The sequence below is a fragment of the Panthera pardus genome, unplaced genomic scaffold (genome assembly GCF_024362965.1).
Source record: "Panthera pardus isolate Hobbes unplaced genomic scaffold, ASM2436296v1 HiC_scaffold_17, whole genome shotgun sequence".
NCBI lineage: Eukaryota > Metazoa > Chordata > Mammalia > Carnivora > Felidae > Panthera > Panthera pardus.
The window spans coordinates 110,069,189-110,083,101 of record NW_026526732.1 but is presented as its reverse complement, the minus strand read 5'-3'; the positions used below and the strand labels follow the sequence as shown (position 1 = coordinate 110,083,101).

Here is a 13,913-nt window from a genome sequence, read left to right as displayed (position 1 = left end):
ATTTAGGAGCCCTGTGCCAGGAACTGGGGGCAGTGACCAATACATATATTTTCTATGATCTCACGACACGTTAATAACTTCTCTTTGTGTCCTGTCTTTTCTTAGTCTAATTTACGGGACCCTAGTTGGAGAACGTAAGATAGGAAGAGGGAAGAGATCCCCCTCCCCCCAAGGAACCCCAGTCGTATGTGTTCTCTGGCCCCATCGTCTGAGTGCATGGACCTAACTTCTGGAGCCTCAGACCCACGGGATATTTGAGAGACCACACCTTTGCGCAGGATAAGTCACTAAGTCGTCTCTACCTCTAGGTGTCCTGCAGTCCCGTCTTATCCATAAGTGTAGTCTTTCCCAGCATAATAGAGTACTCTGCTCAGAGAAGTCTATACCGTGAAACACCTTGCTGAATAGGAAAGAACGATGATAAACATTCAACTAAGACCTTTTTTTTTAATTAACAAAACAAACCTTTGGAAGCCATAAGGGTAATAGAGATAAAATGAGAAACTGATTCAGGTGCAGGCAAGTTCCAGAAAGAAAACAAAGTTCTCGTCCTTAAGGGGAAAAATGCTACCATACTGGATAAATCATTGACTATTCGAATGCAGAGTTTTAAAAAAGAAAACAGGAAGTAAAATGGAATCAAGAGAGCATATGCAGGAAATCCTAGCTTTGAGAGTAATTTGAAGAATTGCGTGCAAATAAACTTGAACATTTTGAGAAATTACTTTTTAAAAGAAATCGAATGACCTAACTGATTCAAGAAGGGGAATGAAAATCGAAACAGACTAATACATGCAAATGACATTCAGGAAGTTACAGAATCCCAATTAAATACACGGAAACAAAACAGATAAAGAGCAGATGATTTTATGGCTATTCTTTCCCCCCCCCAAAGGAATAGCAACGCATTGCTATTGGGAGATTAGGTTAAGTTCTGTTGACTAGACAACCCAAAATGATAGCGGCTGAAAGAGGTTCATGTCTCTCCCATACAAAAACAGTCCAGATGTAGAAGTCCAGGAAATCCAGAAAGTCCGGGGCCGGTATGGAAACTCCACAGATTTGCCAGGTTCCTGTTAGCAGCCCTTCCCCCACAGCCGGGATCTAAGCCGGCTAGAGCTCCAGCCATCTCGCCTGCATTCCAAGCTGTAGGACGGAGAAGGGAACATGGAAGTAAAGGGCATGCATGCGAGAGCTATTTTTGACGTAGCTTCCTAAAACCTACCGTACAACTTTCTGCTTGCGTTGTCTCAGCCAGAACTTAGTCTAAGACCTCACCTAGGGAACTGAGAAATAGCCTCGTTCTTCAAGGCGGCCGGCTAACATTCCGAGATTCTCACGTCAAGGAAGTAAGGGAGATTAGACATTGAGGTAGATGACAGTCACCACATGCAGATATTAAACTGTTCTAGTTAGTGGATTAAAAAAAAAAAAAAGCCTACAAACTCATTGACCTAAAAACTTGACAAAGATACCCCCACAGCCACCAAGGAAATGAAATCTGATAACTGTCTCGGACAGCTATAACAAAATACAATCGGCTGGGTGACTTAAACGGAAAACATTTATTTTTCACACTTCTGGAGGCTGAGAAATCCAAGATCAAGAAGCTGGGCTGATTGGGTTCCAGGTGAGAACCCTCTTCCTTGTTTGCACTGCACAAACCAGACTCACGCTGCGCTTTTGTACCTGGAAAGAGATGACACGAAGGACCCGTGGGCTGTCACGGCTGTAAAAGACTAAGGCAAGGCCATTCACTGAATGTGTGTCAATTTCTGCCTCCAGCCACCCCCAGACTTGCTTGCTTAAAACCGCTACCAATGATTACACTTACAATACACTTAACCTCCACGGGCTGGAGGTTCTGGTAGTCAGGGCTGCAGGTGGCTGAACCCGGTCCTGCCTTCTCCTGTGTCTGTAACACCTGAAGAGTCAGCGGGCCCTGCCTGGTCCGGGATGGGCTCACCCATGAGTCCGGAGGTTGGCAGGCTATTGCCTGGAGTCCCTCCTCCTCTTGGCAGATAAGCTCAGCCTCTTTCACGTGGTTGCTCAGGTTATGAGAGAACCAAGAGGGGACCAGGTTGCAATGCACCCGGCTCTTTTCAAGCATCTGCTTCGGTGACATTTGTGAAATCACTTGGCCAAGGGAGAGACAAATACATTCCACCTCTTGATGGGAGAAGCTTCAACGTTACGAATGCAAAAGCAGACAAACACACGGGATGAGATACATTTGGGGCAAATTTTGCAATCTAGCATAAGAAACTTGTGGCTTAAAGTCTCAACAACTAGGGGCGCCTGGGTGGCTCCATCGGCTAAGCGTCCGACTTCAGCTCAGGTCATGATCTCAGGGTTCCTGGGTTCGAGCCCCGTGTCAAGCTCTCTGCTGACAGCTCAGAGCCTGGAACCTGCTACAGATTCTGTGTCTCCCTCTTTCTCTGCCTCTCCCCCACTCACACTCTGTCTCTCTCTCAAAAAAAGAAAAGTGTCAACATTGAAACTAAGGGAGGGAGGGAGGTTCAGACACCCTGAGTCCTTGGCGTGTGGCAGATTCAGGCCTAGCTTCTCCCTGGAGACCAGGTCTATTAGAACTCTCCGCAACATCAGTAATTGCACTCTCTCTGCCCACAGACAGCCTCGGACCCTGGGCCTCTGTGTCACCTGATCCTCACCCCCCACCTCTCTTAGCCCCGCACCTCATGCCCACCTGTATGACCAGCCTGCTTCTCCCGACTCCCAGGGAAAGAAAGGCTTATCAGGCAGCTGGACTTAGACAAGCGGGAAACTCCAAAGACCTTTCATCCCAATTCCCTTCTTCCTGGGAGTAAGGGAGACAAGAAAGTGTTGTTTAGGAAGGTGTTTGATGAGCATGTTAACGAGCATGTGGTCAAGAGAATCAGTCAGGCTGCTTGAATTTACCCTGAGCGTCTCTGGACAAGTGAAAAGGGTCCCTCCCGTGCTAATCTAGGAGTCAGGCGTCTCTTCGCTGCAGTGCACAGGCAGGGCTCTCAGTCCTCAGAGCTCATTCCGGCATGTCTGGAGGCGGGGGTTCCGGAGCCAACGGTCAAGAAAGAATTCTTGAGACGTTTTTGGTGCAAAAAGGTGATTTTATTATAGCACAGGGACAGGACCTGGGGACAGAAAAGAGCTGCTCTAGGATTATGAGGAGTGACTGATTACATAAGATTTTCTTTCCCGTGGTGGTGGGGGTCCCAGGGAAGTGAGTCTACAGGTTTCTGGGGATGGCGTTTTTCTTGTAAATTACTAAGACAGTTGCAAACTGATGAAGAGTCATGTCCCGTGTCCCGCATGACTGTGGTCTCTAGCAGTTAACCATTTGTTTTTCCCTTCCCTTTGTTTTTGGGCATCAGGGGCGCCTGAGGAATGTCACACGGATCCCACTCCAGAGGAGGCGGTGTAGGGTGTTAGCTTGTGCTCTGCCTTCCGTTTCCCTTTTGCTCCCTCATCAACTCTCCTTCCCACCTGCCTTGCGTCTCAGCCTGTGTCTCTTTTCTCCAATCTGAGGACGGGACTGATTTTTCTTTGACATCTTGGTGCCAATCCTAAATGCCTGCTTTAGTTTACTGGACACCCTGGGTCCATAAAATATATCAAGTGAAGTTTAAAAATAGAAAATTCCACCCTCTATGGGACAGATCCATGTCTGATTTTATTTACAAGAGGATACCTGAGGCCACCATTCTGGGTCTCCCTTTCCTGGAGAGTAATACGGGGCCATAATCCCAGGCTGTTGTGAGAAGTGCTCAGGTACAGAACACCAGCTATGTAACACAACAGATTGGCTTTTTCTGTTAATTTAACAATTGCAAAGCACTTACCTATACATGACCTGCTGAAGAGGAATTCTTGGACCGCCATCATGTAATCTTTGCGGGACCCTGGGTAATTCAACCCCTTCTCTGGGCCTCCATCACTCCAGAAAAAGTCCTAATTCAGTTGTAGAGACGACAAAGAAAAGCATTCACTACTGTGGGGGACTCGGCCCAGATCGGTGGTTCTCAAAGCCTGCAGCCCACGGTGTGATCTGGAGAGTTTACCCGACACACCCAAGCCGGCCTGCCCCGGGCAAGTCACAAAGGGATGTGAGCCCGGGGAGCCCAGGCCCAGGGTTGACATCTTGAGCTCCTATAGTGACACTGAGGGGCCTCTCCCCCGGAGGGATCATTTCTTCGGTCTTACCCAGCTCCCCCCCCCCCCAACCCCAGGAGCCACAGGGATGGTGGAGCACCCCCTTCTCTCCTGAGGCCTGTCCTGGGGGAGTTCAAGGTCCCACCCGCCATCACCCCTTCCCCTCGAGCCTGTCGTGTGCGCCACCCGCGGGGCGGGCAGGCGCCCGAGCGCGGCCCGCAGGACCAGCCCCTCCACGCCGGCGCTCCTCGGCGCAGACTCCACCGCCGTCCGGAGCGGGGGAGACCTCGCGAGACCGGATTCCGAGTCCGCGGCCGCGGCGCAGCGTCCGCCCCTCCGAGCCCTGCCCCGCCTCCGGCCGCCGGAGCCCCGCCCCCCGCGCCGGCCCGCCCCTTTCAGCCGCCCGCAGGCGGCTTCTGCAGCCTCGCGGCGCCCTGGGAGTCTCCCGGCCGCTCCGGGTTTTCCTCGTTTCCTTCAATGGGCGAGCGCTCCCGCAAAGGAGCTGATCCTGGGGGAGTCTTCAGGGGATGCAGATGGAGACCCCGGGTCTGAGGCGGGCAGAGCGGAAAGAAGTGAGGCGAGTAAAGAGACCCCCGCAGGGTGGGGTGGGCCGGGAACCACCGACCCCTCCTAGCCTTGTCCTGGGGGGGCTGCAGCCGCCGGGCTTTCCGGAGAAAGCCTGCCAACGGAACAGTACAAAACTACCTGCGCACCCAACCCCGAGATCTTTGAAAGTTAACATCTGACTGTGTTTGCTTCGGATTGTGTTTAGAGAAATAACAGGTGACAGGCTTTTATTAAAAATATGAAAAGGGACTTTCCGAAATATTAGATGCAGCGTGACATCATTTAAATGAAGTTTTAAGGACAGGCAAAACCGCATTAAATGCTGTCTTGCTGCGCCCACCATGTGCATCTAACCTTTTGTCACTCGCTCATTCACCCGCGGGGTATTGATTCTGTTTATCTATGTAGATACAAGCAGTTGAGTCCATTGTATTGAAAGAATAAATCGTATGTATTCCTGTGTTTCTGTTGCTGAACGTTTAGGCTGTTTATTTGCCCAGTGGGGATATTGGTGGAGAGCGGGCAGGCTCTGACGCTGGCATCTCCTGGTGTTTCTGAGATGTTTTTAAGACGCTTCCGTGCTGCTGCGTCTAACCTACCTAAATCCTGACACTGTAGAGTACTTCTCCGCAGTGTGCATAGTTTTTCACCCTCCCAGTGACAGACTCTCAAATTCCAAGTTGTTAAGTGCTGCCAGATACTCTTCCTGGTGGCTTCAGCATCTAGAGTCCTGCACCAGCGGGAGAGTTCTTAGGTCCCCTGAAGCTGTCAGCGCTTGCTTCTATCTAGCTTTATAATTTGTGCCAAATAGGGAGTAAAATGACACCTCATTGTGTTACCTGTCCATTTTGAGGAGTTGTAAATCTCTAAATGATTGTTAGCATTTCCGTTTTTTCCTCTGTATTCTACCAGATGATACCGTTTGTCGATTTCTCTGTTGAGTCAGTTACATGTTTTTGTTGATTTCTCAGATGTTGATATAGTTTAGCTGTTAACTCTTTTCTTGGTTTTTGTTATTTCAAGTATCTTCTCACCAACACGGTAACTTTGTCATAGATTCTTAATTGAACTGGAAGCCTTAAGTGTAACGTAATCAAAAGTATTAATTTAATTCTGATCAATGCCAATGGAATTTCCTTCAAGTATTCATGTGTTTGTTTGTTTGTTTACTGTTTATTTCAAACCTCAGAGTTTACCCTACACTCTTCGGCATTTAATTTAATTCAACTGGATCCCACCTTTGTAGGCGATGGAGGGTTGGGATCCAGTTTATTTTTGTCATTCAGTGAGTTTTCCCAGCACCATCTACAGACTGTATTCTTTCCCCATTGACATGCTTTGCCTCCTTTTCATATGTTCAGCCCCTGTAGCCACCCACGTCTCTCTCCGAGCTCTTATCTTCCGGTGTCTTATATTTCTTCCTCTCTTGCAAACGGGGCCGCAGCTTACATTCTAGTACACATCTCTGTGCATATGTACAAGAATTTTTCCAGGGCGTATACCAAGAAGGAAAATTGTTGGGTGTTAGGGGATGCACACTTTCAACTGGACTCGGGACTGCCACGTTGCCATGCTTTTTTTCCCCACATTCCTGCCGTTGAGGGTGTGAAATGATATCTCACTGTTGTTTTAATTTGCATTTACTTGCTTTTTGCAAATTACCTGTCATTTTGTAGTTTCCTCTTCTGCCAGTTGTCTGTTGGTATATCTTTGTCCAGTATTCTTTTGGGTTGTTTTTCTTACCTGGTTAATTTTTAAGAGGTTTTTATGAATTTTGGGTTCTAATTCTTAGGTAACAAGTAGTTTCTATGAGTATATTGTTTGTCCCTTAATTGTGATTAGAATGGATCTTGTCCTATAGAAAATGTTAATTTCGGATTGTTCAAGTTGAATACCATATCCCTTAATCATTTTCTGGTTTTGTATCCGGTTTAAGAAACTCTGCCCTTCCCCTGCGGTCATAAGTATTCTTATTTTCTACTAAAAATTTCAAAGATTTTCTTTTCTAATCTGTACCTTTATTGGATCTGGAACTTTTTGTGAGGAGTAGAACTATAATTTCCTTTTGGTTCTATATGAAAGGCAGTTACTCAGCCTGAGTTCTCAGTCTCTCTCCACCAAGTTTTAGTATCACTTCTGCCGTGTGCTGTGCGTGGCACCGTTTCTGGGCTTTTCTTTTATTGTACTGATTTCCCTGTGTATTTCTGAAGGAGAGCTCTCTCCTCCGTTGGGGAAAGTAAATAGTCCTGCCGACAAAAGACAGCTCCTCCCCCTCCCCGAAGGTCGGGGCCTCATAAACACACCATCAGCAGGGAAGGCTGATGTGGCATGGTTAGAGATTGGACTTCTCACCGTGACCTCACCCAGGATTCAGCTAGTGGAATCCTTCCGCCCCAGTTGTTCAGCGACTTAGCGGGAGCCTTAATCTGCATAAAAGCCCCGTACGTACGTGTGTGCTCGGTGGGGAGAGTGAGGGAGTGAAGCGGGGACAATCCCGTTCTCCGGATCTTCACATCCACGCGGTCTCGGAGGTGGAATCTCATCATGAAGTGTTGCCGTTTTCAGTTTTACTTGTTTAAACGTTAAGTATCTTCTTTAGAAATTAAAGCGGCACTAAGGCTTAACATATAATATGTTTACACCCCCATATGAGTGAGTTTATCTGATAGCTTTTAGGTGATAGATAAACCAGGGCCTTTTGAAAAACACCAGAATGATGAAATATGGAAGGACTGGGCGGCCTCTGTCAGGAAGGGCAACTTTAAAACTATAGGCTAAAATAAAATTTAGAGGTTGTTTTTGATTTTAATTAATCGTGCCATTATTTCTCCTCTTTAATTTCCAGGTATATGTATTTATGAGTTGATGATACTATTTTCAGTGTTTCCTGTGCTTAATTATCCTGGTAATTGTCACCCACCCCATTCCAGCCAAGAATCTACTTAATAAAAAATCAACTTTATTGAGGAATCATTGATACACAACAAAATGCACCTGTATTAATTATATGATATATAAAATTTATATACCTGTGTAGTTACCGTCATAATCAAGATACAGAATATTTCCATCAACCAGACAGTTTCCATGTGCCCCTTTGTACACAGTCCCCCGTCCCCCAGCCAACCACTGATCTGCTTTCTGTTATTATAGCTTGGTTTTTCCATTCCGAGGATTTCATATGAATGGAATTTACATCATGTATTCTTGTATCTGCTCTATTTTTCTCGATCTGTTTTTGAGATTCATCCATGTCATTGCACGCGTCCCGGCTTGTTCCCTTTTGTCGCCCTGTGTCATTATATGGACACATGACATTAATTTATCTAGTCACCTGTTGACGGGCGTTTGGGTTGTTTGTAATCTATGAAATTGTGAAAAAAAACTAGATGTTTGTCTACAAGTCATGGCGTGGACATGTTTTCGTTTCTCTTGGATGGAATCGCTGGGCTGTAGAAGGTGTTTGTTTACCTGTATAAGAACAGCCACACTGTCTTTCCAGAGTGGTCTTGCCATCGTCCCCTTTGTTCCACGACGTGTGAGGGTACTCGTTCCTGCATACCCTTGCTCACACCAGGTCAGCGTTTTTAATTTGGGGCATTCTGTCAGGTGTCGAGTGGTGTCTCATTGTGATTTTGACTTGTATTTCTGTAATAACTAATAATGTTTAGAATCTTTTCATGCACTATGAAAAGTACTATGTGCTACATCTCTTGAAAACTTACTTTTCTTTTTCTTTTTTTTTTTTTTTTTGCATTTTGTCTTCCTGAATGGTAAGTTTCTTTCTATTTTCTGGGTACAAGTCCTCTGCCAGACAGATGTATTATAAATATTTTCTTTCAGTCTGTGGTCTCTCTTTTCATTGTCTTAACTGTTTTTTGAAGGACAGAGGTTTTTACTCTTAATGAGGGAAAGTTGTCATTTTATCATTAATGGTTCATGGGGTTTTTGTACTTTTTAAGTTTATTTTATTTTGGTGGGTGGTGGGGCAGAGAGAGAGAGAGAGAGGGAGGGAGAGAGAGAATCCCAAGCAGGCTCTGCACTGTCACCCTGGAGCCCGACGCGAGCTCACAAACCATGAGATCGTGAGTGACCTGAGCCAAAATCAGGAGTTGGACACTTAACTGACTGAGCTACCCAGGCACCCCGATTTTTTTTTTCTTTTGTATTTTTAAGAAATCTTTGCCTATCCTGAAGTATTGATTTTCTTCTGTTTTCTTTTAGAAGTTATGTAATTTTTATTTTTACATTAAGTCTGTGATCCATTTGAAGTGTAAGAGTTAAGAGTTTTTCTCCCCTTCAGGGATATCTAGTGGTTTGAGAACCATTTGTTGAAAAGACTGTTCTTCCCCTGTTGACCAGCCTTGGCCCTTGGTCAAAATCAATTGACTGTAGATGTTTGGAACTATTTCCCAGTACTCTGTTCTGTTCCATTGATCTTTCTGTCTATCCTTCTACAAGTACATATAGACATACTGTCTTGACTACTACAGCTTTTTAATGAAATCTTAAAATTAGAGAGTAGTAAGTCCTTAGACTTTTCTTCTTCTTTTTTTTTTTAAAGATTGATTTGGCTGTCTCTGGCCCTTGGCATTTCCGTGTGAATTTAGAATCAGATTGCCAGTTTCTCCCCACCCCCCCAAAAGTGCCAGCTGTATTTTTTATTGGGATTGTATTAAAGCTATTATATCAGTTTGGAGAGAATTGAAGTTTCTCCCATTTATTTAGGTCTGACTGAATTGATGTCAGAGGAGCATAAAGGAACTTTCTGGAGTGACAGAAATATTCTGTATCTTGGTTAGGGAAACAAGGGAACATACATTTGTCAAAACTCATCAAGCTGAACATTTAAATTCTGTGTACCGTATGCAAGGGACTGCAATGAAGTTGATCTAAAAAGTAGTAACAAAAATGACCTCCGTTATTCCACTTTTCTTTCATTCACGTGATTCATAATCATCAGAATCATTTGGCTGACCCAGTTCTTTGCTGAAGGTTCTGCGTTGGTTCGTTACTGTCTCACTTACCCAACACCGCCCCAATCCAGGGGTAAATGCTGGCCTCGGTGACATGGCAGGACGGGGAGATGGGTGTACAGAGTGACAGCAGAGCATCTGAGTCCGAGACCATTGCATGTTTCCTGCAATCTCTTTCCTCTTTAAAAAAAATTTTTTTTAATGTTTATTTATTTTTGAGAGAGAGAGAGACAGAGCACCAGCAGGGGAGGGGAGGGGCAGAGAGAGAGGGAGACACAGAATCCGAAGCAGGCTCCAGGCTCCGAGCTGTCGGCACAGAGCCCCACGAGGGGCTCCAACTCACAGACCGCGAGATCGTGACCTGAGCCGAAGTCGGACGCTCAACAGACTGAGCCACCCAGACGCCCCAGTCTCTTTCCTCTTTTACCTGGACCAGACAGTCGGCTAAAGCTTTGCATCCTTACCTTGTTCCTTTCTGGTCACCGTCCATAATGTCACCTTCTGACAGTCCTCCCCATAGTCTGCCTGGTGCCTCCTCCCCTGAGGCCCCGGGTGCTGAAGATCACCCCCTTTACCATGCGCACGCCCACGGCGCCTATGGGGGGGCCGGGGTGCGGGAAGGAAACGCCCTCTGCCTGGCCGTGGCCCAGCCTTGACCCACTTGGAACTCTCTGGCAGTGTTGCGTCTTGAGGAGGTCTCTCCTGGCATTGTGGCTGGGTTCGTAGTTGGCACCAACCCCCTCCAAACACCGGCCGTCACACACTCCTCCGCTCCTCTCTGTGTTTGCCACTTACCAGGCGCTAGTCTACCCCAGGACCTTGGCCCTATTTGTGGAGAAGACAGAGCCATCCGTAGGAACTGCACCAGCGTGGAATCCGATTGATTTACCGTTCTATCCTGCCGAAAAGCGGGAGACAAGGTGGTGAGGGTTTTGTCTTCACCAGTGGGAGGGCTTTGTTTGTTTTAGGAGCTGGAAGACAGAAACCTAAACTGAGTTCAGCTGATAATGTGTGAGCTGTCAGACTAGATGTCGCCTGTGCGAATTATGTAATAATCCAAACTATCTCACAAACCTCCAACTCAGTCGAAACCATATTTGAAAACATGAGCGAAAATTACATTTATAACATAGGAGGCCCTTATGTTTTCTTCGGATAACAGAAAAGTATGAGAGAAAAATGCATTTGCTTGGGAACTTTTAATATTTAGCCTAGCAAATCTGGCCAACACAGAAATCTGATTAAATTTTACTAGTAAAGTAAAAACATGCAGTTTGGTAAAAAAAGGGGGCTTCTCTGCTATTTTGTTTTTTATACTCTTATATAATACATAAGAAATTAAAAAAGCTTGAGGAGAACATTTTATTTCTAATAACCATTTTAAAGTTATATGCTAATCTAAGTCATAATGTAGCTAATGGCTTCATAAATAAGAAATTCTGATAGAATCATACAGTAATACAATGAAAGCTTTATAAATGTCCATAAACCATACATAAGAAACCAATTCTAAGAGCCAGTATCAAGAATATGCTAATTGTAAAATTACATTTTTACATGTTTACATACATAAAATACATACATATTTTAGGGCAGCCAAAATATTCAGTATTTCCTTCTTATAAAGCAGGTGAGTGACTCCATAAGTTTAATCAGACCAGCAGCTTTGAGGAATTGCACAGAAGAATCAGTGGTTGTTATAAAACAGACAGTAATCTAATAAAAATGTTTGGGGCGCCTGGGTGGCTCAGTCCAAGAGCATCTAACTCCTGATTTTGGCCCAAGTCACGATCCTGGGGTCATGGGACTGAGCCCCACATCGAGCTCCTCGCTGAGCCTAGAGTTGGTTTGAGATTCTCTCTCTCTCTCTCTCTCTCTCTCTCTTTCTCTGTGTCTCCCTCTGCCCCTACCCTGCTCACTCTCTAATGAAAAATAATGTTTAAGTGAGACAAGCAAAAAACAAATCCGAGTATGTCCTGTGACAAATGGAAAATATACTCACAGATTTAGTTAACAAAATTTAAAAGTTGGGATTTAATGTAGAAAAGTAAATACAGGTCTTCATTTTGTAAGCGGGCCTCCCTGGGCACTTGGGAAGAAACAGGGTCCCGAAGGCCCGCCCCGTCTGGTCGGCTCCGTTGGCGGCCCGCCGGCAGCCCGCGGCCGCCCTCTGGTGGACGACGCTGGGAACACAGAAAATCCCCCGTTCCAGCCTCCCTCCCCTCCTTGTGCCAGGGAGTAGGATGCCCGAGCTTGGCCATCTTGAAGCCCTGCCCCTTGACGTCCTCGTGTCACACCCGTTTCGCTTGCGGTCTCGAAGAATCGAATTACTGTCTCTCGGAGGCTCCCTTTGGCTGCAGACCTCATTCTGAGTTTTACCTTTTGAAAAGGCTCCCCGTGTGCGTCCCGGAGCAGGGTTTTGGCCATGCTGGGTGCGGTGGGGAAGGCCTCTGATACATCGGTGGAGATGTGGGGTGGCCGACGAAGGTGGGCTGGAGGAAGGGGGGTGCCGACGTGGAGGGAAACTTCTGGAAGCTCAGAGGACGGCGATGGAGCAGCATGTACTGAATATACGCGAACGAACGGGTTTTATTGTGCCCCGTGCCGCGGAGAGAGCAGCTCCGCGAGCACTGGGGGGGCTCTTTCCCTCGGGCAGGCCCCCTCTACTCGCATTACGAGTCCACCGTCAGTCCTAAAGGCAACACCGAGCCCCCCGCCTGGAGGCAGGGCCACCCGGCTCCGCTCGGTGGCGTGGACCACGTGGACCACGAGGCAAGCCCATCGACAGGTTTGATTACTGATAAGCAATACTTTTGAAACACGGTGAACATTCCAGGATGGCTCCCTTTTGAGGAATATATCGGCCAGCTTCCCTGCCTCTTGGACTGTCAGGCGGGGCGGAAGGACCGCTGAGACCCCAGGGAGACCAACACCCCTCCCCGGGAGCGGTCTCTCTAATGAGGCAGTGGGGTCTCCAGCTGCGGGACTGTTGTCCCCTCGATTTCTTCCTTCGACTTAAAAATTCAAGACAGTTCTATTTTATGATGATACCAAGGCCCGGATTGGAATCATCCGCGAGGACACTGGCAGTTCATGGACAACATTTTATGGATGGTTGAAAAGTGAGTTGTGATTTAGTTGGACTACCTGCCTCCCTGCTTTTGTCTCAAGCTCTTAACCCTCTAGGTGGTCGATATTTCCTTTTCCCAGGGGGCTTTGGGGCTTCCTCAGGTTCCTGTATAAATCGGCCCTATTATCTTCCAGAACTGCCACTTGTACTCACATTTCCAGGCGTGTGGGGACGAGGGGGCACTGATGTTTCTGTACCCTCCCCTTCCCCCAACCCCCTGCCCACCTGTTTTTTGAACCTTTGCTCATAGGATCCCAGCCTCCCCCCCCCCCTCCCCCCCCCCACCTTTCTAGAAGCTGGTGAATGACAACATCAAAGCCACTATGGATCTGAAATTAGGTAGACTAACCAAGTGACAAACCTTATAAAACTACAAATCACAATAAACGATAAAAGAAATTTTCTTATGAATCAAACGGAAGCCCCGTGATGTTTCAGTGACAGTTGTCCTCATTAGGGAGTCCCACTCTGGGAGTCTGTTGCCACACTGTTTTGACCCAGGGAAGTTCAGTGTGGAGGTCTGAACACGGAGGGAATGACCGAACCCACGAGCCTGCCCCGAGCCTTTCTGCCCCGACCTGAGCGAGAGGAAGCCTAGAAGGAGGGGTTTATGGAGACCTTCCTGTGAAAGTAAAGGCATGTGGATAAATGTTTAATAGCTCTCAGGAAACAATAAGAACACACACACACTCAAAAACAAAATCGTCCCTTCCGTTTGGAGTGCTTGCCCACTTCTGTGGTCAAACGACCCCCACTGTGGTTGATTTCAGACTGCGGTGGTGCCCGGGTGTGGAGTTGGGAGGGGGTGCGTCCCAGCGCAATGTGTGTTACCACCACACCGACGCAGGACAGGTGAGCAACCCGGGGAGGGGGTGGTGGTGCGTCAGCAGAAGAGTCATCAGGAGACATGAGGGACCTGTTAACTTTGCCTTTTATATTGTAAGTTTATAGAATTTAATTTTTTTAATGTTTATTTTTAAAAGAGAGAGAGAGAGAGAGAGAACGAGCGGGGGAGGAGCAGAGAGAGAGGGAGACAGAATCCGAAGCAGGCTCTGAGCTGTCAGCACAGAGCCTGACGCAGGGCTCGAACC

The 13,913-nt window shown here is 46.9% G+C and overlaps 1 long non-coding RNA gene across 5 annotated transcripts; it reads right to left on the bottom strand.

Annotated features, from left to right (window-relative positions):
* Positions 1 to 1,546: 1,546 nt before the first annotated feature.
* LOC109252744 (uncharacterized) lies at positions 1,547 to 4,461 on the bottom strand. Of its 5 annotated transcripts, XR_008423015.1 has the most exons (5): positions 4,336 to 4,461; positions 3,851 to 3,948; positions 2,920 to 3,131; positions 2,708 to 2,818; positions 1,547 to 1,689 (listed from the first exon to the last, which is right to left on the bottom strand). It is a non-coding gene; the product is annotated as an uncharacterized LOC109252744 (long non-coding RNA). The 5 variants fall into 5 exon arrangements; XR_002074157.2 differs by lacking the exon at positions 3,851 to 3,948 and having other exon boundaries at positions 4,336 to 4,454; XR_008423014.1 differs by lacking the exon at positions 4,336 to 4,461 and having other exon boundaries at positions 3,851 to 4,309.
* Positions 4,462 to 13,913: the final 9,452 nt, after the last annotated feature.